Below are 25,018 nucleotides of genomic sequence, written 5' to 3'. Positions count from 1 at the left end.
CAAGGAGAATGGGAGCATGAGGCTCCTATGCCATGACACTCAAGAGGCACCATGGAGGCACTTTGGAATCAATCATTTTCCATGTTTAGTTGTTTGGTCTTACAGTCAAAAGCCATAATTTTATAATGAAAAACTATACCTTTTGTGAACATTTTCATTCAAATAACCAATTTGGTAGGAAAAAGGTTCAACCAAGCTTAGTTAAAACACAAGCACATACATGAGTCTCATTAACATATAGAATTGAACTTGGGAATTTTCTGCCTGAAAGAATTCCCCATGGAAAAATTTAAATTTCCCTGTGGGAAACGAAGTATAAATCTCTGTGGAATAAGCATTCTCAGTTCATAGATTTCATAGACATTAGGGCTGGAAGGGACCTCAGAAGATCATCAAGTCAAGCCTCCTGCCCAAGGGCATGCTCTTTGGCAGAATGCTCCTCCATTGTTTGAGAACTAGAGTTTCAAGCTTTTTGGCTCTGTGGCAGCTTGCTAGATGAATTGCTTCAGAAATGGGTCTCCCAAGGTTTCCAGGATACTTGGTAAGCCACAAGCCCCGATCCTAAGTTCTGGCTCCTGCTCCCATGCGATTAATCAATTTTACCTGGTGGCTATTTAGTACAAAATGCATATATAACATTAGGACCATAACTCAAGGGCCCTCTTCTACTGAGAGCATTAGCCACCCTGCTGGGGTAGAGAGTCAGGTTTTCTCTTGCTCACCCCACAAATCCTTCATTCTTGTTCCCTCAGTTAACAAAATTCAACAGCAGAAAGCAAGGATGCCTTCAAGCTATGCCCTGTGGTTTGGATATTCCTCTGGCATCCCTAGTCAGATCTCCCATGTATTTCCAAGTACCTCAGTGTAGCTCAATGTGAAGCAAACCAAACAAATCAATAAAATGTTGGATATAATTTTAGAAGGGAATTGAAAAAAAATGGAAAATATCATCATGACATTATGCAAATCCATGGTGTGCTCACATCTTAAATATTGTGTGCTGTGCTGGTTTGAGCTCCATATCTCAAAAAGGATGTAGCAGAATTGGAAAAGGTACAAAAGGGCAACCAAAAAAATAAGGGGCAGGAAGAAGTTGCCATACTAAGAAAGATTACAAAGGCTTGGACTCTTCAAATGTTACTTTGGAAAGAAGGCTCAGTGAGGATATGGTAGAGGTCTACGAAATCATGAAGGGTGTGGGCAAAGTGAACAGGAGACTATTATTCACCAAGTCCCAAAATACTGAACTATGGGGTACCCACTGAAATTAGCAGGAGACAAGTTTAAACTAACGAGAGAAAGTACTTTTTTTATGCAAGGTGTAATTCACTTGTAGAATTCATTACCACAGGAAGTGGTAGAGGCAGGTTCAAAGGGGGACTAGACAAATTCATGGATGATAGATTTATTGATAGCCTTTTAATATAATGGATGGAGATATTTCCTCTGGCATCTCTAAACCAATAATGTTGGATGCCATGGGAGTAACAAATGGGGGATAGATCACTCTTGATATATCTGTATAGCATTCTCTTTTGCCCCTTCAGCGACAGGATACAGGACTAGATGAACTAATGGTCTGACCCAGTATGGCACTTCTTATGGTCTTATGTTCTTATCTAAGTCTCTAGCATATGAGTAAAATGAGTACAACACCAATGCTCCCTTTTTATTTTACATAGAAGAGCATGCTGCTGTCTGTTAGGTACATGGGTTCAGATAGATATTTTTTCATGCAAGGAGCCAATTCTCAACAAGATACCTCCCTTTTTGGCTATCAAGACAGTGATCCTATTCTACACAGAGAAGTACATTTTTTTAACTTTCCCATTTTTGCCTCCAAAGGTACACTTTATTCCAGGTAGATATTTCCCCTGTCAGTAGCTGATTCCTAATAGGATGAGTTTCCTCTTGCCTATTATGTTTGACCTAATCCTGCCCATTGAGAGAATGGGAAGCAGATTAGAATCTGTGTCTGAAGTCACATAAACCTTATTTCCTGAAAGGGGAAAGCTCTATATGATAGAATAAAAGGCACCTCTTGAGGCACATTGGCTGCCCATTAAAAGAATGGGAGAGCTATGTGCCTCTCTTGGTAGAATAGGATCTCTATCATGAACAGGTGTGAATTTTTGAGACAAATGGGGAGTGTCCACACATGCAGGTACATGTGGTTGCATCAGCTCAAATAGAAATGGTGAAAATTGGAGCCAGGGCTTTTTGCCTCAGCACACATGCTCGGACATGCACTTTGTTGTGGAGCAAATTGCGCCACTTGGGGCAAAATAACCCTGCCTGGCTCCTCCCAGATCTGCAGCCAGGGGGAGCTAGAGTCTAGGGCCAGCACCTGTGCTGTTCCCAGTAATATAAAAAGCTGCCCTGTCCTGGCCCCATCAATACTCGCTCTCAGGAGCTTCTGGGGCCCAGCCAATTAGTACCTAGGGACACTACCCTTTGTGCCAGCTGGACTGCTGAAGCAGCCCTGAGAGTTCCCTGCACCCTTTACCCACTGCAGCAGTCTGGCAGTGGGGGCTAGCTGCTTGGCTGTGACCTGCTAGACCCGGATGAGGACTATACAGCCAGTAGAGGCATCCACCCCTTTGGGCCAGCTGCCAGTTGGCTGTGGCTGCAGAGTTGGCCTCTGTGCAGAACTGCTGCCATCAAGGCTCCCTCTAAGGTGCACGCATGCATGGCCATGCACAAGTAAAAGTCTGGCCATGCACCAACTTTTTAAGGCCATGTACCCACTGGGAGAAGAGCTAGGCTGTGGCGTGGGACACTTACTGAAGGTAAGTTCCTCCCCGAGGTGAGGAAGAGCTGGGAGCCTGGTGAGAGCTCCACCAGCTCCAGGGAACTGCTCCACCTGCCTGCATTGCCTCAGGGAGTGAGGAGGTATATGGCATCAGGGGTGGGGAGAGGAGCACTTCCCTGGAGCTGGTGGAACCCATGGAGCAGTTCCCCAGAGACAGTGGAGCCCATGCCAGTCTCTAGCCCCCATTCCCACCTTGCCTCACCTCAGGGAGGAGCCACTGCCTACCCCAAGTGAGGTTCTGCTGGCTCTGGGGAATTGGTCCACTCCCCAGCCCTGATGCCACATGCTTCCTCACTCCCCGAGGTGATGTGGGGGAGCGGAGCAGTTCCTCAGAGCTGGTGGATACTGTCCGTAGCCTCTAGACCTGATCCCCCAGACCCCCAGAGCCCCAGGCCTGACCCAGCAGAGCCTGCCCCAGCCCCCAGGCCCCAGGCCTCCAGTGGAGCCCACCCCAGCCCCCTAGCCCCCAGCCTCCAGGCCCTAGTCCCCAGGTCCCCAGCAGAACCTGCCCCAGCCCCCAGCCCCCATCCCCTAACCCCCAGACCGCACTGCCTGTCCCAAGTGAGGAGTGAGGAGCTTACCTTCAGTAAGTGTCCTACGCTGCACTACAAGGGGGAGGTGGGACTGAAGTGGTGTGCTCATGGACCAAAGCAGTGCACTCACGGACCAAAGTGGTGTGCTCATGGACCACTACTCTTTAGAGGGAACATTGACAGACATGTGTTCCCCTTGCCCAGCGATCTGGGCAGCTATCACCCAGAAGATGTTCCCAGTGTAGTGGCCTGCTTTGAACTGTCAAAGCATGTCCTCCTGACCCGTTTGGCCAGGAGGTCAGCCACAGCCAGCTGGGACAAAGGTGCCAGCTCTGAGCAGCCAGGGACCTGCCACTAGCCTCCCTAGCAGCAGTTCTGGTGTTCCCTATTGGAAAACTGAAAAATCCCTGATAAAAAAAAATCCTTAAGACACTCTGAAAAAATTGACTTGGCTGTTATTTAATCCTGGAGGCACCTGACTGCCATAGGCACCTCATTTTTTTTATCATAATGTTCCTCAGGTGCCTAATATTCCACTATCTATATATGCACAGGAACACTGTGGTCTTAAGAAGACCAAACAACTAGCTTTGTAAATCAAATCAATGCCTGCTCATGATCCAGGAACCAGGTAGCCTCCCGCCTGTGTTCTGTTTGGAGATCTGTCCACTAGGCAATTCTCACGGGCACAATTCTCACTTGCTCCCCATAAAATGGAATAGGGGCTACTGCTTTGTTTGAAAGCATAGGAGTACCCTTTTCTGCAATAGCATCATTGCTAGAATACCTACTAGGATATGGGTGACCCAGATTTAACTCCCTGTTCTCATTGAAAGGATTCAAATTCACATATCCCCTTTTCCCCTAAGCACCAGGCCATAGGCTAAACTGAAACTGTGCCACTCTCCATCCTGCCTGTTGAAGCTGTTTTGTTATGCAGAAAAGAATTGGGATTTTATCTCTAGAGAGAGAAACTAAGATCAATAACAATCTATAGCCCAGTTGTTAGGACATCTGCTTCAAAAGTGGGGAAGGCCTGGTTTTCATGCCTTGCTCCAAGTGCCATTTATGCATTTTATATGAAGCAGTCACTGGAAAAAAGGACAGAAGTTAATGATGGCTAGAAAATAGTATTTAGAAGTTTGCTTTTGGGAATTGGCTTGTAGGTAAAGTAGATATTGCATTAGAACAGTGGTCCAGGGGAACAGCAAGGATTAATTGATTTCCAAAAGCCTGTTTGTGGTCATTTCCTTCAAAGCCCACTGTGTCTGACACAGGCAATTAGCAAGCAGACATACAGGCTGGGAAACTGAAGACATGTACCACACTGTTACACAACATGAGATAAAGGACTCTGCCACATTGGCCAGGTCACAGTGCCCAGTTGCAGAGCCCTTGGGATTTCCAGTTTTGAGGAACAGACCAAATTAGGAGGACACTGGAAAGAACCAAATTAGAATGCATGCATGTGATGAGTTTGTGAAACAAAGGAATATGCTGACAGTACAGAATGTGGACAGTATGATGATCACCGAGACCAATCAATGATGCCCAGAGATGCAGAGTCATCAGGAGGGAAAAAGAATACAGAAAGAGGGATTTCAGAACAGCAATGGGTCCCCAAGAGGGGAATCTGAGGCCACCATGGACAGAGGGCATACCACCAGCCCATCTCACCCACCCACTGGGAAGGGGGTGGACCTTAGCCTTTGACATCCTAGATCGCTGACATCTGACATTTAAGAAAGAACCTCAGGGTGAAGCTCGCATACTGGTCAAATGTACCTTGACCCTGTGACATCTCTAGGACTGGTAGATATAGAATTGCTTGCATTATTCTTATCTGTTCTCACTGTGTATCAATAAAATTTGCCTATTATCAAATAGAGAGATTGTGGTCAGTCTGAGGGTCTGGGTCCATCTGGAACAAGGTATCTGCATCATAAATCCCGTGCTGACAGTTAAAATACTAAAATTTGGCCTGGTATTGCCTAAGTTCCTTTGTGAATGTAACCCTGACTACTTATTTTCTATGTCATGGTGTCAAAATGTTACACTTCTTCAGTACAACACAAAGAGGAAGTAATCAGATCTGGAAAAGAGAATAAGATGTTTCAATCTGTATAATACAGCACCTACACTCAACAATGTAATATAACTGGGATGACATGATTTGGTATATACTATTATGCAGTACTAATACTGACATGTCCTGAAATCATTAATAATACTGTGCTTACTTGAATAAAGGATGACCCCCTCAATGATTAAGATTCTATATATGGAAAAAAATAATTCTAATATAATAAAAGGCTTTGTCTGTCTGTCTGTCCATAATGCTTCTGGCCAAGTACTCATGCACCACGAAGAGGGCAGGCAGTAATTGGCTGGCTGGCCCAAGCTGCACAGGCCCAAATTTGAGCCACTGCCAGGGAAGTTTGGTGGAGGGATACATGCCCCAGCTGTCCCAGCAGCAGGGCTCGCCCCCTCACCTCCCTGCCACAGGGTGAAGGCAGGGATCATGGTGGCCGCACCCCACCGCCACATGGCATGGACACCCCCCCAGAACAGCCAGCAAGGAGGGGGAGGATGCAGGGCTCCATTCCCGCCCCTCCCCCATCATTCTCGATGGTGGTCAATTTGCTAGTTTGATATAATTTTCTAGGTATAGAAACTAATTGTTGGAGGTTTGGTTTGTATTTGTCCCCCATCCCACTGCTACAGCAAGGAAAATAAATTTAGGGGAGAGCAGGTGACCCTCTGCCTGGCCCCCCACCCCAAGATTTTTCCCCTGCAGCTCCTTCCCCACACCTTTATTGTTAGATCCTGCTCTAAGAGGCACATGGAAGTGAGGGAAAATCTTAACACTGACTTTGGATTATGGGTGTCCATAGACTTAGAACATTCAGAAGTGATGATCATTACCTTTTTTTAACATACTGAAAGTTTTAGCACAGGTACTCCATAAATACACTTTCAAGCAGCACTCTTGTGTCTACTTAAATATAATACATACTCTGCATATTAGTTAAAAGCCAAAAGTCTCAGGATTTACAGTGTAGTTCATTTGGCTGGGCTCCAGCAGAGTTAACAAAACATTTCAAACCATGGTGACCCCATAGCTCAGAACTTCTTAGTTTGTATGTATACTTCAAATATCCCCCACAAAGGATCCATGTGCTAATTAGCCCTTCTCTCCCCTCATTCATTACTGGAACCAAATGTTCTTTTCATGACTCCTGGGGTGCTCCATAAACTTGTATGTAGATGAGGTGCAGGGCAACCTGATCTGGCTCCACTTCATGGAGACCAGGGCCATACTAATCATATGTGCAAGGATGAGAGAGAGGGTGATAAAGGAATTCTGACTGAAAGTGTTTGGGGTCCTTTTTGGTGATATTTCCATTTATTTAAGGTTGGTGAAGAAACAGGAGAAATTGGAAATGGGAGAAAAATAAACAGTTCACCTGTGGGAGTGAAGAGGAAGTCAAAATTTATTTGGTGTAGTGGCTCACTATGACCTGAAAAAGAGTTAGTGCTGAGGGGGACTGCATGCAATGGGACCTACTATAAATATCTTATTCAGTTAGTATGCACTAACCTATCCTTGTGGTAGGTTTTTATCAATATGTTTGCTCAATATGGTCCATGTGTTTTATTGTCATGCTCAGTGCTGTCTGCAGTTAATCAACTTCATGCTTGGTTTTCATTACTTAACGTATGCTATCTTTGGCAGCAGTTTAATATTAGACAATATATTTAATGAGGTTTTCTTGTGTGCAAATGCAAGAGAGGAAGCTTTTTTCCCCTCATGCTGGGTGGGAGAAAAATGTATTTTATATTTGAGTAAATATGGTAATAGTAATAATGGTGATGATGATGTGAAAAATTAGTTTCAAAACTAAAATTCCATTTTTGAGTTAAAGTTTGAATTGAGGTTCCTCTGCATAGCTTAGTAATGCACATTATCTTAAGTCCCATTGCATGAACTATGCACTAAGGCTGGAATTCTATTTTCCTTTGCCCATCTAAGTAGCACGTTTTTAGTTATCTAAGTGGTAGTTTAGGACTTACAAATAGGTAAGGATTCTGTTTCCCAGATGGTTAGCTTTGGGCATATAGATGATAATGTATACGTGTACCTGAGTGTCAGTCCTGGAAACATAATGGAGGAGGAGAGCACTTACATGTTTTAGCCTCAGTAGTGAGATGTTAGGCAACTCACCCAGCAATCGAGAAACTAGACTCCAGGCATGGGAGGATCTAGGATTTTGAAAAGGGGGGTGCGGTATAATCCTTTGTATTACATATATTCCTCCAGGTAAAAAGAAACTAGAAGCTTTACTAGTATACTAAGGGCCTGGGGCTATATTATTCGGTTTAATATTTGTTTTTGCTTCAATTTAACTTGATTGGAATGAGTTAAAAACAGTCTGCAAGGCTGTGAAATAAGAGCTACATTTTTTAGGAGCAGCTAACCTAAAACAGAATTGCAGGAGGCTAGCTTGATTGGTGGGACATCAAGACAATTAAAAAAGGAGAGAGGGTCATTAATACCTGTGGAATGAAGAGTTTAGAAGGAATCAGGTAGATTTTAATAAGCCATAAATTCAATAAATGCTCTCACAGCTGCCTGAACAGAAATGCTGCTGCCACTAACAGGCAGTTGGTTTTGAACTTTGGGTAGAGCAGGAATCAAAAAGGAGGTGTAACAGCTAATGTACCCCACTCCCTGGATCCACCCCAGACTCCAGGTTTGGCTTCCCTAGAAAGGGTTTGAACTTAAATCACCTGGACTGCTTATGTACAACACTCTTACCGTCACACTATGAGCCAGGCAGTTCCCTGTCTTCACTACACCTTTTGAAGTGGACCCACTGCCCCTTGCATGTCATAGTTATTAGGAAAAATATGAATAGTGAGCACTACAGTGGGGAAGGTTCTGTTTTACTACCAACAAGGTTCCAGGCTAGAAGGCAGTCCCTCTACCTTGCCAGACTAGTAACCATCATATATCATCACCCTTACCCACATATCTCCTTCTCTTGGCTGCTCAGGGGACCAGTTTCAGTATCAGTGCCTGTGAACAGACAATAGAATGCCTGACCTGTGGTTGACAGAGCTCTGTGCTAGGACAGGGGTGTCAAAGATTCAGATCCAGGTTGTGGAGCAGAATTACTTGGTCCCCAGTACTGCCCCTGGCACTTGCATTGATCCACATGCCACATACAGCACACACCGGACAGATCCCAGGGTATGTACTGTACGCTCCCGGACCCACGCTACATGTGGCACCCATGTGGGGCTCAGTCTAGCCCCCACCTCCATGTGCTGGATCCTGTGCCCCTGGCACCCACTCCACCAGTCCAGAATTACTCTGTGTGTGTTCCCTACTCCAGCCTGTCCAGAACACGAGCTACACATGGCACCTGCTCCAGCCAGTATAGGACATGTAATGCATGCAGAGACCACTCTTGCCAGTCTGGGGCAGGCACCTTGGGCAGCATGAGTTCTGGACTGCTTGTAATGGGTGTTACAAGCTGCAGACTCCTGGCCCGCCTGAGTGGGCAACATAGGTTCTGGATCTATCATGCAGTGGGACAGCGTTTTGACACCCCTGCGCTAGGAAGAGAAAGAAAAGCAGGTTAAAATTCCCTATGGGTGAAGAGGGCCTAGAACATGGGTTTCTAGCTTCCTGGATGAATGCCCTAGTCACTCAGATACTGGGGCTGAAAACATGGATATACCCTCCTCCTGCTGAATCTAAAAGCCACCATTTTTAGGCTATGGATGCCTGTGGTCCAGAAGGGTCATGTACACATACATAGCCATGCATGTGCCCAGCCAGTGTGTAAGCTACTGCACATGCTTAGTCTGCACACCTAGTGTTCACATGTACTTATGTATCTACACTGCCAGGAAGCAGAATTGCCACCTGCAGATAAGCGCCCAAAATGCTACTTGGATAACTAAAAAGCCGCCACTTACATGAAAAAAGGGAAATAGAATTTCACCCAAAGTTCATTGTATGATTCTTTCAGACTGTGGATTGTGGAGAGGAGCTCATGCTGTGCTGAAAGGAAGCTGAATATGCATCTCAAATCCTGCTCTTCTTTGTGTGCTTGCACAGCATGAGTTATTAAAGGGAGTGTGTACTGTCAAAGACGTAGTGAGCAAGCCTGGGAGATTCAGAACCTGACTGACCCATGCATGTACATGGTCTGTTGGCATTGATCCATGCCATCAGCCCCATAGATCACTGTAGTTCTGCCAACACCACTACTGCACCCCCTCTGCTCACAGATTACAAACAGCTGGCTTAATGCTCATGTGAGGAATCAGCTAACTGTGCTGTCTCCCCACACTGCGCTAGCTTTGGCTTTAAGAACACACATATAAATAGGGCCTAGTTTAAATTGTTGTGATTTTCCATTTTTCGTGAAAATCACTAAATTAAGGGCACAGACAGAAGTGATAATTTTCAGTCAATCTGGGCACAGAAAGTGGTATAGCCATGACGAAACACAAGTGCATGGCTGCAGACTGCTTCAAAAATGGCCAATTGGGTGAAAATCTAAACCCTCTTTGGATGAAGATTCTCCCTCCAGCACTGGCTGGAGAACCCCTAGAATGACCTCCCTCTGCTCCCTTTCCCTACTCCCATTCTGAAACAAGGACAGGCTGGGAGAGAGGAGGGGACATTGCAAGGGGTAACTGGCTACAGGCTGCAGTCATCAGCTAGACTTCCCTCCCCACTGGAATCAAAGGTGAACTTCTGTTTGGTCTGGGGGATTGTTGTAACTCAGAACATTTCCTACAAAGTGCTCTCAGTTATAGCAGGGAGCTGCACTTCTGTTTGTGCCCTAAGTGATTTTCACGAAAAATATGATTGGCAAGGAAATGTCATGATATGGCTGCTTGCTGAGGAGCTCCCCAGCAAGCATCCATATCGTGTGGCATTTCCTTGCAAAAAGACTGAGCCTTGGGGCACCTGCACCACTGCACAGTGCCCACCCCAGCCAGCAGCAGCGCATCACTGGGCAGGGCCAGGCAGGCAGTGGGAAGGGAAGTGCTCTGTGCTGCCCCAGCAAGGCTCTTGCATGTGAAGTGGAGCCAGGGGAAGGGGTTATGGCAGCAGAAGGTGAAGCTGAGGGGCAGCAGCCCTTACATGCAAGTGATGCTGCCCATACTTCAGCCCCACCCCACTTGTAACACTTTGCTGGCTGTGGGTGTTGCTGAGCCATGCTAAATGAGTTCAGCTGGGCTGGGGCACCCCACTTGTGAGCAATGCTGCCCACACTCCATCCCCTCCCCCCCACCTCACTTGCATGTGGGGGGCCCCAGTCTGGCTGAACTTGCCCAACATCACAGCGGCAGTGCCTTGGCGGTGCCTACAGCTTACAGCCAACAAAGGGTTGTGAAGCAGGTGGCGGGGGGAGGAGGAGTTGCAGCGTGGGCTGCATCACTAGCACGTCAGGTCCCTAGCCCAGCCAAACTCATCAAGCATCACAAGTTTGTTGGCTGTGGATTCTGAGCACTGCTGCAATGCCAAGCTGCCATGATGCTGAATGAATTCAGCTGGGCTGGGTCAGGTGATGGGCATGCTGCCAGGTGAGCCTGCCCTTCCTTCCCTTCCCTGATCACTAGCATTGTGGCCTGATTGTGGAGGAGGCGCCATGATATAGACACAAAAACACTGCCCCCTGCCACAATCAGGCAGCACCATACCTAGACTCCTGGCAGCCCTGGGTGAACTTTTTGTATATGGCCCCCCTTCACCAGAGATACTGATAATAATAATACAAGAAATTCCCATTTTTGGTCCCCTTTTCTGTCCAGGCCCTGGGCAGGCACCCAGTTCACCCATGCCTGCATCTGGCCCTGCAATCAGACCACAATACTAGCAAGCTGGGCCTCCAATTTAGCCCAGGCCCTGCATATAAATAATCATGCCAAAAAGATGCATGTATACACATGCACAAATGAAATATCACATTAAAAAAATCACTTTCACATACTATAATATCACATTTTTACAGAAAATCTCTCTCTCACACATACACATATTCCTTTGGAAGGTATATTAATTTTTTGTCTTTATTTTCTGCTTCATTAATAACTTCATATTATCACGTACTTGCTATACCTCCTAATCCCCTCTATTATTAAAACTACTTGTAAGCTGCTGTAAGATGACTCAGCTATTTGAAAAAAAGGTGGGAAAATGTTCTACTGAGCTTCATGATCGTACCCATTTCTAAGTTTGACTTCCAAACCCTGACATAATTTGGTTCTTCTTCTAAAGCCCAGTCTCTGCCAAGTTTGACAGTTTAATGCATTTTTAAGAGGAAAAAAGGTGAGGTCTTATATCAACTTCAGTGCTGTCTGTAATGCATAGGGCTAGTTCTCAGGTCAGAGGATATAGGAAAAAATGGAGAAATGGTTAGAAAGTTATTCTTTTTTCATTTTTAATCTTTGTGTTGAATTGTACATTAAAAACACACTCATTTGAGGACATAAGAAACAAACAGAAAATCACTGATTTATGTAAACATAAGTGATCTTCAGTCACAATAGCTTGCACACAAAAAATGCTTCCCATTTCATTTCTTATTCTCCAGTCCTTCCCACTAATAACTTTATCTTATAATAACAAAATCACTCAATACATGGGATCCTCAAATGGTCTCCCACCCAAGTACTGGCAAAGTTCAGAACTGCTTAGTTCATGAGATCAGATGAGCTCAGATACATTTGTTTTAGTATGGCTACAGGCATCAAAACACTCTTTAGCACTTTTTTATGCAGGAATCAATGAGGATCTTATTCATCAAAGGACATTTTCAGTGGCTTGTACTTTATATTAAGGCTTGGTTTATAAAGGGTCAATAAATAATTTAGAAGTTTTACCATATGGCTAAACAATTGTTATGCATGGAGATAAAGTCCATCAGTTCAACAGATTGCTAAGAACACCTTTGCTGATGTGCTAATAACTATCCATAACACATGGTGTTCCTGTCTGTTGCAGGATTATAGCACCTATTAATCATTTATTCATCTTCATAAACCATTCATAAATGGCACCTTAATATCAGACACGGCCAATGAGTGCTTGATCCTGCACCATTGCAGGTAAATGAGAAAATTTTTATTGACAAAATTAGGAGAAGGATCAAACCATAGAGCCTAGCTTCTCCCAAGACTTAGGGTATCTGACTCCCATGAATTCCAGATGGAGTTAGGCACCTCAATATCTTTGAGGACCTGGGCCAAAGTGCTTCATTAACACGTGCTTATTAGCACTGTGCAAAACACCATCATTTCATTTCGACATCCAATTCACCACTTCAAAGGGACAGTGTTTCATTTTGTTGTTTCATTTGGTTTTGAAGTACTGTCCCATTTTGTTTCATTGAAATTGTTTCATTGTTTCAATGAGTTTCGACATTTTGCCTATAGGCTATAATGGGGAATCATGAAAATGCCTATAGCTTTGTCATTTCTTGCCTGATTTGGATGAAAATTGCAGGGGCAGTAGTCCCTTCTGAAGGCATGAAGTCTGCTGTGTTTCAAGGAGATAGGTCCAGAGGTTTCTGGGAAATTGCACCTCAAACTGTTCAAAGCAAAAGTCCTGACACTTGCCGGCACTGACAGCCTCCTCTCATCCAGCACACAGATCTGGGGGCTTACACCCCCTGGAGGACTGTGGGGCCGTACCAGACTCGTCTTGGGGGTGCAGGCCCCTGGATCTGCATGCCGGATGAGAGGAGGCTGCTGCACACCGGTGCCCAGCACTGGATAAGATTGCTGCTGCCGCAGCCTGAGCCTCCTCTCATCTGGTGCAGATCCAGGGGCTTACACCTGTGGGAGGAGTCTGGCAAAGCTTGGCAGCCCTCTGGGGGGTGAGAGCCCCTAGATCTGTGCCCTAGATATGAGGAAGTTCAGGCTGGCTCTCCCACCAAGGACTGGCACCCCTGGCTTGCCTCCCTGCTCAGCTATAGCCCCCCACTCAGTCCGTGTCTGGCTGCAGCCCCACTGATCGGCCTATGGCTGGCTGTGGCCTGCTCATTAGAGCAACAGCTGGCTGCAGCCCCCCTGTGTACTCCCTGCTTGGCTGCAGCCTCCTTGCTCACCCCCTGCCCAGCTCCAGCCCCACTCATGCACTCCCCACCCAGCTCCAGACCCCCATGTGCCCCCCGCCCAGCTCCAGACCTCCCCACCCCCAGTTTACCAGCAATAGCAGCCACACCCATGACCTTGTGGCATAGCCACCCTGCATGGTGGGGGGCAGTGCAGCTCAGCCCCATCCACCAGGTGTCTGCATGGTCTCTGCCACAGTGTGCTGCTGCAGCCTGGCTTGGCACAATGTGGGGCCATGTGCTTTCGGGTAGCTCCAGGCTATCACCTGGGGCTGTATGCCACTCATGGGGACCGCCAGCCACACCATCCTGGGTCCTGCATGCATGAGTCCTGAACCATCCAGCTGGGCCACTTTTGTGCACGCAGGTGTGGTTCAGTGTGGTTCCCCACCCAGCTCCGTGATCATGGATCTGGGCAGGTACAGGCTCTCCGCCCCTGCTCCACAATTGGGGAGTAGGGACTGGGATATCCTTATCTCCCAGCCTGTTCTACATGGTTGCAGGGCTTGGGTTGAGGGATCCTTATCTCCCAGCACCAGCGCTATCGCTGGGAGATCCTTATCTCCCAGTCCAAGCTCTGCAGTCATGATAGCAAAGTGGGGGGGTGGGAGATAAGGATCTCCCAGCCCCCTCTCCCCGATTGCATGCTCAGGGTGGGGGGGCTGGAAGCTCCCTGCTCCTGAGGCAGGGGGACATAGTCCCATCCTAGACTTTGGTGACAGATCCTGCTCTGGCAGCAGGCATCTGTCACTGTCAGGGAGCAATCTCCAGCCTGCTACTGCCCAGCTGACCGGGAGCCCATTTGTGTCTACACGAGCATTACTGAGCAGTAACTAATTGCAAGTAAATTTGCTACTTGCATGTGCAGGTAGCAAATTTACTTGTGATTTGGGCAATTTACTGTGCAGTAAGTGTATGTATATGTAGATGGGCATGCTTACTGTGCTGTAAACTGCTCTACTGCACAGTAAAGTGGCTCATGTAGACACACCCCTATGTAATACAGTGTCTAAAAGTTAGGTACTTGGACCCAGGAAGACAATTTAAAGGAAATGGTTAGGCACAGGACCCTTGTGAATCAGGCATGTTTCATAGAGGTTTATTCCAGGCAAGTCCCACCTCGCAAAACGAGATTACAAATGGGGATCATTCAGGTGGGACTGAGGTATGTGGTGCTTGATCAGGATTGCTCTCTGAGGATATATACAAGCTTACAGGAAGACGCCTTAGGAATTTTATCGGTCAAAATGGAAGCTCTTAAGCATTCTTGTGGGGCATAGGAGTCAGGTTACTCTGGATTGCTTTTTGTGACTTCAGTGCTAAATTCCATCTCAGTTCTATTTTAGGCACTATGAGAACAATTTGGATCTGGCACACAGTGTAACCATTCTGTAAAAAAATAAAGCCTAGCATTGAGCTATTTACATTTATCTGCATATTTATCTTATTCTCTTTTAAAGGTCTTACCACAGTTAGGTGCTTATACATAGTGTTAAAAGGTACCTGAAACCATCCAAAATAAGCAGTATTGAAAAATTGTTTTGTTGAATCAGAAATGCAGACAACAAAGTAATAAACAAGCATAGAAATCTAAATCAAGAAAAAATGACTCAGTGTGTATCATGCTGTGAAGGTTGCTAGATTTGGCTTCTAGAAGAATTAATTAGTTAATATGTTTGGAGTGCTTTGAGAAATATGAAGTGCTCTGTAATTGTTAGGTATTTTAATTGTTAATTATGTATTAATTTATTTATTGCTAAGACAAGTTAATTCCAAAGCTAGCAGTTTTCAAGGAAGAAATTCTTACAGATCGTCCGGCAGTGTTGAATTCCAGGCATTGACACAATGGCCCATCCACATTACACTTAAGATGCAATTAACTGGTTAATCACAGTTTACGTTGTCACCTGGCCACACATTCAAACAATTGATGGTATGATAAAAGGAGGAACATTATTCCTTCTTTTATTATTATAAGTCACCACATTATTTTGAAAAATATCTGTATTAATTTTGTGGTTCATTCCTGTCACACCATGTGTGGTGGGGCAGAAACTTCGGAGGGCAAGTGGAGGTTGCGGGGGGGGGGCAGGAAGCTTTTGTGTCTGATTCTAGCTGCACCCTGGGCTTAGTGCCAGGGTCAGAGGTGCAAAAGCCACCCGCCCCCTCCCCTTCCTCTGCTTTGTATGCAAATCTAAGATGAGTCCAGAGGAGAGCCACACAGGTGATCAGAGGGCAAGAGAGCAGGCCTTATGAGGAGAGGTTGAGAGGCACTGGGCTGTTCAGTTTGGCAAAGCGCAGGTTCAGGGGGGACTTGGTGGCAGCCTATAAGTATATCGGGGTGTACATCAGGATCTGGGAGAATGTCTGTTCGCCAGTGCTCCCCTAGGGAAGACAAGGTCCAATGGCCACAAACTGCTGGCAGACCATTTTAAACTGGATGTAAGTAAAAACTTCTTTACCATTTGAGTCTCCAGAGTCTGGATAGACTCCCCCCAGAAGTGGCATAAGCACCTACTCTGGACTCATTCAAGTTGCGTTTGGATGCTTATCTTGCTGGGTCATCTGACCTCAGCTGACTTGCTGCCCTTTGGGCAGTGGGCAGGACCAGATGATTTTAGCCTTAATGTCTTCCAGCCTTAATGTCTATGAAATCTGTTAAATGAGGGGGATTTTTTGCCCCTGCTGATCTCAGGAGGAGGGAAATCCCCATCTTAGATCTGAGTAAATACAGTGCTCCAGGTTTTCGTGATATAATGGAGATGAGATGAGGACAGACTGCATTATAAATTGTTGAATGCAGTAGACATTGAGTGTAGCTTACATGCTCCCATCAGCCTAATCCACCCAGGTGGAATGCAGGTGTATTCAGCATCAACTGGAGATTCTAGCTGGAATTCATGCATGACATAATATAAGGAGAGCAAATTTATTTTCTGTTGCTCCTTGTTTGTAGAGCGCCTAACAGAATGGGGTCATGCTTCTGCAAGTAAGGCTCATAGGTGTCATGCTAATACAAATAAAGATACAATAACAGTAAATGCCTTTTTCAAGGTATAACATTTAGAGGAATGCTTACAGTAACCTGTAGTATAACAGTGCTGTTGTAGACATGATGGTCCAGAAATTTTCAGAGGCAATACAGTAATCCCGTAAACTATAGATGATGAAAGCCCTACATCTTCTATCCTGTCAATTCCTATTAAATGAAATTTTAGAAAAAGGTGAGGAATTGACCATGACCCTGAGACTTCATGTCATTGTGGCAACACCCTTAACAGGTGAGGTATGTACCTCTGCCCAAGGTCTCTTCAGGCTTCCCTTTGCCTGAAACTAAATTGAACTGTACCTTACACCCATGCCCATTCAATAAAGCAGCTAAGCAGAGGCTTAAATTTAAACATGTGCCTCAGTCACACGTCAGTGAGATTAAAGTTCAGGCTGGAGTATTATGCTGAACAAGAATGGACATAAACACTAGGCCTGTGAGAAATTTCTCCGGGTTTCATTTCAAAGCTGTTTTGATGTGTTTTGAGTTCAAAACAGCGAAATTGAAATGAAACAAAAGGCTTCAAAATGAAACAAGGGTACTTGAAATGTTTCTGAAGTTTAAAAATGTTTTGAGTTTTGAAGCTGAACTTACTTGGCTTCAGTGTCAGTCCCAGATGGCAGCGGCAGCCTCCTCTCATCTGGGACACAGATCTGCGGGAGGCCTACAGGGCTGTGCTGAACTCTTCCTAGGGGTGTGAGCCCCCAGATCTGTGCATTCGATGAGAGGAGGCTGCCACTGATGCCTGGGACCAGTGGCAGCAGCAATCTGCTGCAGACTGAGCCTCCGATCATCCAGAGCACAGATCTGGGGGCTCATACCCCTGGCAGGAGTCCAGTACAGCCCACCAGTGCTCCCAGGGGTGTGACCCCCTGGATCTGTGCCTCAGATGAGAGGAGGCTCAGGCTGCCTCTCTCACCAGGGACTGGCACTGGGTGCAGGCTGCGCCCAGCGATGGACAAGTTTGCTGCTGCCGCAGCCTGAGCCTCCTCTCATTCATCACAGATCTGGGGGCTCACACACCCAGGAGAACTCTCCAGCCCCAACCCTGTGATCATAGAGCAGGAGATGGGAACTGTCCTGATCAGGTGATAGAGGTGCAGGGCTTGGAAAGAGCTGCAGAGGTTGGGCAGGTCTAAGCCCCCTGCCCCGATCCACCACTGGGGCAGCTAGCAACAAGCCCTTGGCTGGGTAGGGAATCCCTGCCTGGCTGGAGGCTCACTGCTAGCAGCCCCACTGGTTGATTGAGGCAGGGAGTTGCGACCTGCCCCTCCCCTGCAGCTCTTTCCAAGTCCCCTGTCTTCAACTGGGGAGCTGGGGCCATAAGCAGGATGTTGTCCCTGCCTGGGTTCTTGTGGTGGAGCCCAGTCTAGCACAGGCAGCCCCCCAGGGGCAGGGAGCAACGTCCCAGACCCTGCCAGGAGACAGCTGTGTCCTGGCCCGATGCTTCCCGCCAGTCTCTGGGCTAGCACCCAGGGGGAACATAGAGCTCCCCTGGCTGGTGCAGGAGGCTGGTGCAGAGCCAGTGGGGGTAGGAGCAGATTGATGCTATGAGCAGCAAATCTACTCCTAAATCCCTGCCTGTGTGACGCCTGCTCAGGAGTGTTTACTTGTGAGTAGTTTACTCATGAGTAAACTGCCTCCAGATCAAATGCACATGTGGACACTCCCAGAAAGAAGTACCTACAATAACAATTTGGATCTGGCCTCTGGCCTCAGTAACACCAAGTTCAACTATCCCAGATAATCCTAATCTTTTCACTGCTATCAAAACAGTGAAAAGACAAGAGGTAGTGTTCCTCCTTGAAAACACTTAGAACAGAGCCATCCTATCCCTTCAATTCAACTTACCTGAGAACTGAGCAGCTGGAATTTGCAGTGATGGGCACTCCTGATTGACACTTAACAAGAGGTTTAGCAGAAACAAGAACTCACCTGCCAAGGTATCAGACTGGGATTATGACTTTTCTACTGTGCAAAATCTTCACTGTCTTGAACAGGAAGGTAGAGTGCACCTGTCTATCATGTATCATACACCAGTACTGAATCCAGTATTTCTGCTTATACTTTTAGTCCTGGTAGCTTTGGATTATGAATGGACAAATTGTTCTTGCTGAATGATGTGCACATACAAATTTCTTGTTTTTCATCTGAACTCAAATATTATTCACATTTTATTACAGGGAATGTAAAAAAAAGGATCAGGATAAGAAACTACCAGTTTAGACAAACAGTGGGCAATATCTTCACCTTGTTTCACTAAGGGACCTGCCACAAATTCAAACTAAAGCTGGACAGAAAACAATTATAAAGTTGTTACATATTTTCAAATGATAACTTCATAGCTGCTTGGCTCTTTTTATAACTGGATAGTCATTTTTATGGTGTGATAATTACCTTGCATGTGTGGCTGGTTTAAATGTATTGCATGATTAACCAGTTAATTGTATAATATATGTAATGTGTAACTGGGGTCTCAGTAAGGCACCACTGTGTCATTAATGAAGCTGTGACCATTTGTACCAGCTGATGGTTAACTCTTTCATATGTCATAGAATTCATAGAATCATAGAACTAGGGTCCGAAGGGACCTTGTAGAGCTTCAAGTCCGACCCCCTTCCTGGGCAGGAGAAAAACTGGGCTTAAATGGTATAGTACAGACACAATTTTTTCCATGTTATTATATACCAATATTTTGGACTCAACTGCATCATGTCATTTATATATGATTTAGTTGTTGCTCAAAATAAAAATAGCTTATTGGTAATTTGTGATGCATTAATGGAGAGAAATCATTTTGTTTATTTACCTGGCAATTAAAAAAAAACATGGCCTGCACACTGCAGCAGAGGCTATCAGGGCCTCTGAGGGCTCATGGCAGAGCCCCACCCCCCCCTTCCCTTCGACAGTGTAGGGCAGCAGGGGGCAGCAGTGATAAAATTTTGTTTGTTTTATACCCAGTAAAAACTGACCAAGTTGTTCCTTCTTTGTACTCCTTTGGAAAACCATTTCATATTGCAAACATAGCAAGTCACCCATGTGTTCTGAATGCAACTCATATATTTGTTCAGTGGCTAAATTCCAGTTTACGTGCATGCATGTCTTTAAGCATTCAACTCTATTTTAATGCAAATTTGATGCATTATTTTATTTTGTCCATTTTGGACCAACAGGGTAGGAGGTTGGCTTAAAATTTTTTTAAGCCTGATTTCTCAACAAGAACACAACAATATTTTCCATGGAAAGTTATGACGAAAAATTAAACTATTTATTATTTATTTTTAATTTTCTGCAGTATTCCATCCCCCCCTTCCTGCCCCCAGCCAGACCTAAAGTTAGGATTACAATACTGGAAAAAAATAACCAAAAAGGTATCTTAAAAATTAAAATCACCCAAACACCGCACCCTAGCTTCAGAATACCACTTCCTCAAAAAAGTGATAAAAAAAATCTTCTCCCAAAACTGATGTATACTACAAAAGATGGACCACAGTTAAGGTACAGGAATTGCCTTTTTCCTAATTGACTTATTTTGCTAACAGTGTTTGTCTACTTCTCATTTTCACAAAGAATGAAAAACTGAGATAACAATATTAGAGCAAATACAGTCCTGAAAATGAATGGAAATGCTTCAGGGTTCTACAGATTTCTATTTTTCAGACAAAATGGCTTTTGTTGAAGTGGGATAACTATTAAAATAAATATAAATATATCCGTAAAATAATATAGCCTCCCACAACAGAATGTTTGTTAGATTAAGATTTTGCGAGACTCTTCCAGTAGCTGGACCTAGCAAAAATGGCTGTACTAAGAACAATGCAAGAAATTTCTCCATGTTTCTGTTTGTTCCTCTCTCATGTACAGGCACACACACAACAAATAGAAACTAGCCTGTTTTGTATTTGGACTTGCTTGCTTTTTCTCCAAAATATTATGTTTAATTTTGGGCTTAAACCACCTCTTTAAAAAGAAAACTAAACACATAAACAAACAAACACATTGATTTTTGGGGAGTGGGGGGTTGTTTTTAATTAAAAGCCATTTCAAAATGAAAAAATGGCATTTTCTAAATAAAGTGTTTTAAAACAAATCATTTTGACTTATTCAGGTCCCCCCATCTTCTTTTGGCTGAAAGTGTTTGCCAGATTTGACCCAAATCTGCCTGAAACTGCATTTTTTCAGTGAATTTACTATTTGACAAGAAATTTTACCCCTCTTAACAGGCTTCATACTGTTAGACTGTGGGGGTGAGGTGTCAAATACATCATGCTGCTGCTGTGCACTGCTAGAGAAAAAACAAAATTATTGGGCTCTTCAACTTTAACATGCCTTTTTAATCACACTCTTTCCATATATTTGTGAAACCAGTGAATGAGCTAAAGATGTAAATGGGAAAACTGCATGATATGTATTAAAATGTATTTCACTGTAACTAAAAAAAGAGATGCACTGGTGCAGGAGCATTCTAACATGCCTATGCTTGATGTTTATATATAGCATATACTTAACAAAAGCAATTTGCTTGATAGACTCCTAGAAATTACAAGGAAAAAAACTACCTGTATTAGATCATCCTGGGTGCATCTCCATGAGATGCTGACTGTGCAGTAGCCTAATATTACTGCGCAGTGGTGTTGCGCGGCAAAAATGGTGATGTGATGCTACTGCACTGTAGTATTAGGCTACTATGCAGAAGTGTCATTAAAAAGGTGTTCACTGTAGGGCTGTGTGAAATTTCAGCAGCACTTTCATTTTGGAGGTGTTTGAAACCATTTCGGCACCCGAAATACTGAATCCAAACGAAAATCAAAGGCTCCAAAACATCTCCAGAATGAAAGTCCTGCCCAGCTCCCAGACAGCTTGCAGTGCCCTGCTGAGCTTCACTGTACCCGCATGATGCGTCAGCTGCCAAGCAGGGGTGGGGGAGGGAGACGGAATCCCTGATGCCCCCCCCCACTGCCCCACACTGTGCAGGGGGGCTCTGCCGTGAGGTGTCAGAGGCCTGGATCTCTGCTGCTGCAACGGGTGAGTGCCAGATTTTTTTGTTTGTTTTTAATTGCTGGGATGCTGGCGCTGGGCAGGGGGAGGAGGGGTGTGATTGAGAAGCGAGGGCCTGCATGGAGTGGGGGGTCTGCTAGGAGGCCCCAAGAGCCCGCAGCTCCTGCTACAGCTGGAGTGTTCAGGTTTATTTTTTTTGGGGGGGGGGGGGTGTTAAGTGCCAGTAGGCTGGGGCCGGGCTGGGGATGGGGCCAGGTATGACAGCTATGGGGACTTCTCTCATAGCTCCCCCCATCCAGGGAGAGGCAGGCACAGCTGGAGGAGCCATGGGACAAGCCTCCATGGCTGCCCTACCTGGTCCCATCCCCTGCCTGGCCCCAGCCTCCCACCACTTAAAAAAAAAAAAGCCCTGAACTTACCAGCAGTACCAGGGGTTGTGAGGGCTCTGGGGCCTCCTGGCAAAGCCTGCCTGGGCAGCCCCCACTCCTTGATTGCTCCCCCCACCTGACCCCAGCATGCCAGCAATTAAAAAAAAAAATAGCCCCGCACTCATTGGCTGCAGCAGTGGCAATCAGGGCCTCTGGGGGCTTGTGGCAGAGCCCCCCACACAGTGCAGGGCAGTGTGGAGCAGAAGCGATCACCCCCCCAGCTTGGCAGCTGTCACATCACAAGGGTGCAACGTGGCTTGGCACGGCACCACACACTGCCTGGGAGCTGGGGCGGCTCCAGTAGTCAGCCAGAGCCCAGCACCACTGAGCCCCAGTGGCCCCACCATCCAGACAGTGCATGGCACCCTGGGGCAGCTGCTGTGTGGGTGCCAGGTGTGGGGGTGATCTCCACTGGCTCCCACTTCCCTGCACTGCATGGGAGGGAAGTGGGGATCTCTGGCACTAGCTTCCCTATTGATCGCTGCTGCTACAGCCTGTGAGTGTGGGACTTTTTTGTTTTTGTTTTGTTTTTTTTTAAGTCCCGGGAGGTTGGGGTTGGGCAGGATATGGGGCTAGGCAGGGCAGCTATGGGGGCTTATTCTATAGCTCCCCCCACCCGGAGAGAGGTAGGCCACAGGAGAACCTGCAGACGCCCAGCTGTGCCTGCCTCTCTCCGGCCAATCCGAATCTCCAAATCAGCGCCAAAACAGCATCAAAACTTTGAAACAGATTTGGCCGAATCAAAATGGAACAGTGATCTGAAACACTGAAATGATTCACTGTCTCGCCAAGCTGGTAGAATCCAAAACAAAACATAGCCCTTTTGCACAGCCCTAGTTCACTGGCACTACTGGACAGTAACTTGGGTTACTGCTCATTTATTTAGTACTTGTTTATGCACGTACTACAAAAAATGCACAGTAATGACTGTAAAGTATCCTTTCCTGTAGATGCAGCCACTGTGTCTCAAACAGATACCTCATGTCCATTTCTATCCCCTACCACTCTGGGCAATACTTTTCAATACATCACATTAGTTTTCTCATGCGTGTTATTGGGGGGTTTTTTGCCAAAGAAGCAAAGTTCTAGTATAGGGACCCGATCCTGTTCTACCAATTAGACGTCTAAGTGGATTTAGGCCCTTAAACATGATTGTGTTCCCCACTACCTGAATCCTTCAAAAAACATCAAGGTAAAGATTTTTGTATCCCCACTACTTTTGGAGACTTAATCTTAAAGTTAGGTGACAGCACATTACAGAAGCAGACATGCTACTGTTTTTTAAGGAGCCCTAGCAGGGAGGAATAGGATTCACTTAGGGCCTTGTTACATGGTAATTTTAGGCAGGTTTTGGAACTCTTAACCGATGGATTAGCTGCACATTAACACCTTTAAGTAGTTTAAGGGGTGTTGGTTGTATCTGTGTTGGTCTAAGGATGTAGGCAGACAAGGTTCTTTGGTTGAATCTGATATCTTTTATTAGGCCAACTTAAATAGTTGGAAAACAATTTTTAAGCAAGCTTTTGGGTTCAAAAACCCTTTGTCAGGCTAAGGAGTTTCAGCAGTTGGTGTGTGCTCCTCCTGGATAGAATGAAAAGCCTACACTCCCTTATCAGATTAACTACATTTATTATTTTAGTTGGTCTAATAAAAGATATCAGATTTACCCAAAGAACCTTATAGTTTCATAGTTTCATAGTAGCTAGAGTCGGAAGGGACCTAGGCAGATCATCCAGTCCGACCCCCTGCCTTAGCAGGAAAGAGCACCTTGTCTGCCTGAAGTAGCTTAAAGCACTCATTATTTGTCTTAAAGTTATACCACTCCAGCACAGATTTATCTCTAATTTGCATAACCTTGTTCCTGTTCATTTAAGGTGTGGCCACTCCACACAGCTGCAGTCACTGGGCACTCCAGGACTGCAGTGCTAACTCTGCCCAGCCATGCCCTTAGCTCCTAGTCCTGCCACTTCTCACCAAGCCTCTAGTGTAAAGTCACAACTCTGCAGGTGAAGGACATTCAGAGATGGCCTTTTTGCCTTTAGGTGTGACTGCTCCAATAAGCTGATTAACATTTTTGTGGCTTACAGAGTAAGGTGCAACAAAGCCACTAGGTGCCTGGTAGGTGGAATGGAATCTGGCTGTAGGATCTTATTCCTGAAGGCCAGCTGGCTAGCAGTATTCATTTTTCCATCAAAGCATCCTAGTGACTTTCACAGGACATACATCAGGAGTTGCTGATAGGCAGGGACTGAACCCTGACACCTGTGGATGTACAACCCATGGGTCACAACTGGCAGACCTAAAAGACCCACCTCTATTAATACAAAGCCAGGGCAGACTAATTAAGCTTTATGTAAACCCACTGCAGAGTGGATCAGAGCTCCACACTCTTTTAGTGTGAGTTATACCGAGCTACATAAGCTGAGCTGTAAGAACTTCAATGGAAATTTTGACTCAGGACAAAGAAAGAAATTTGACCTTGAACAGAGGGACTGCTAAGGCTTGTGCATGTGTGAAGCAGAGGCCCTGTGTTAATTTTTATGAATTTCACCCAGATTCAGACATTCAGCATTTGGCTCTTCATCAATTATTTTTGGCACCCTATGCCTAGAACTATATTCTACCATTTGCTATAGACACTGTGCAGTTCCTTAAGTTAAATTGATTAGTTTGCAAATACTGGTGTTTGATTAATAAAATACAAAATGCAACGAGCTATAAATAACAGGTATCTAAATTACATTGCTATCATAAGAACCAAATAGCAATGAAAGACGAAATCTTTGATAGGAAGAATCTGCGATTGGATATTGCTTCATCCCTATGCACTCAGACTCTGACTACTAGGGCACTTAAATTAGTAAGAGTTTCTAATTAAAATAAATGGCATATATGATTAGGGAAATATATTTAAAGAAACATTACTTTAAATTATACTTAGTGGAAATGTAGTTTTTCCAATCTAAGAATTATTTTCATAGGAAACAGCAGACTTGCTTTTTGAAATTCCTGAAGTTTTTAAATTTCTGAATGAGTGACATTCGGTTTGTAAATGT

This window comes from Crocodylus siamensis, chromosome 2, assembly GCF_052110815.1.
Source record: "Crocodylus siamensis isolate JL-2025a chromosome 2, ASM5211081v1, whole genome shotgun sequence".
NCBI lineage: Eukaryota > Metazoa > Chordata > Crocodylia > Crocodylidae > Crocodylus > Crocodylus siamensis.
This window is presented reverse-complemented; position numbering follows the sequence as displayed.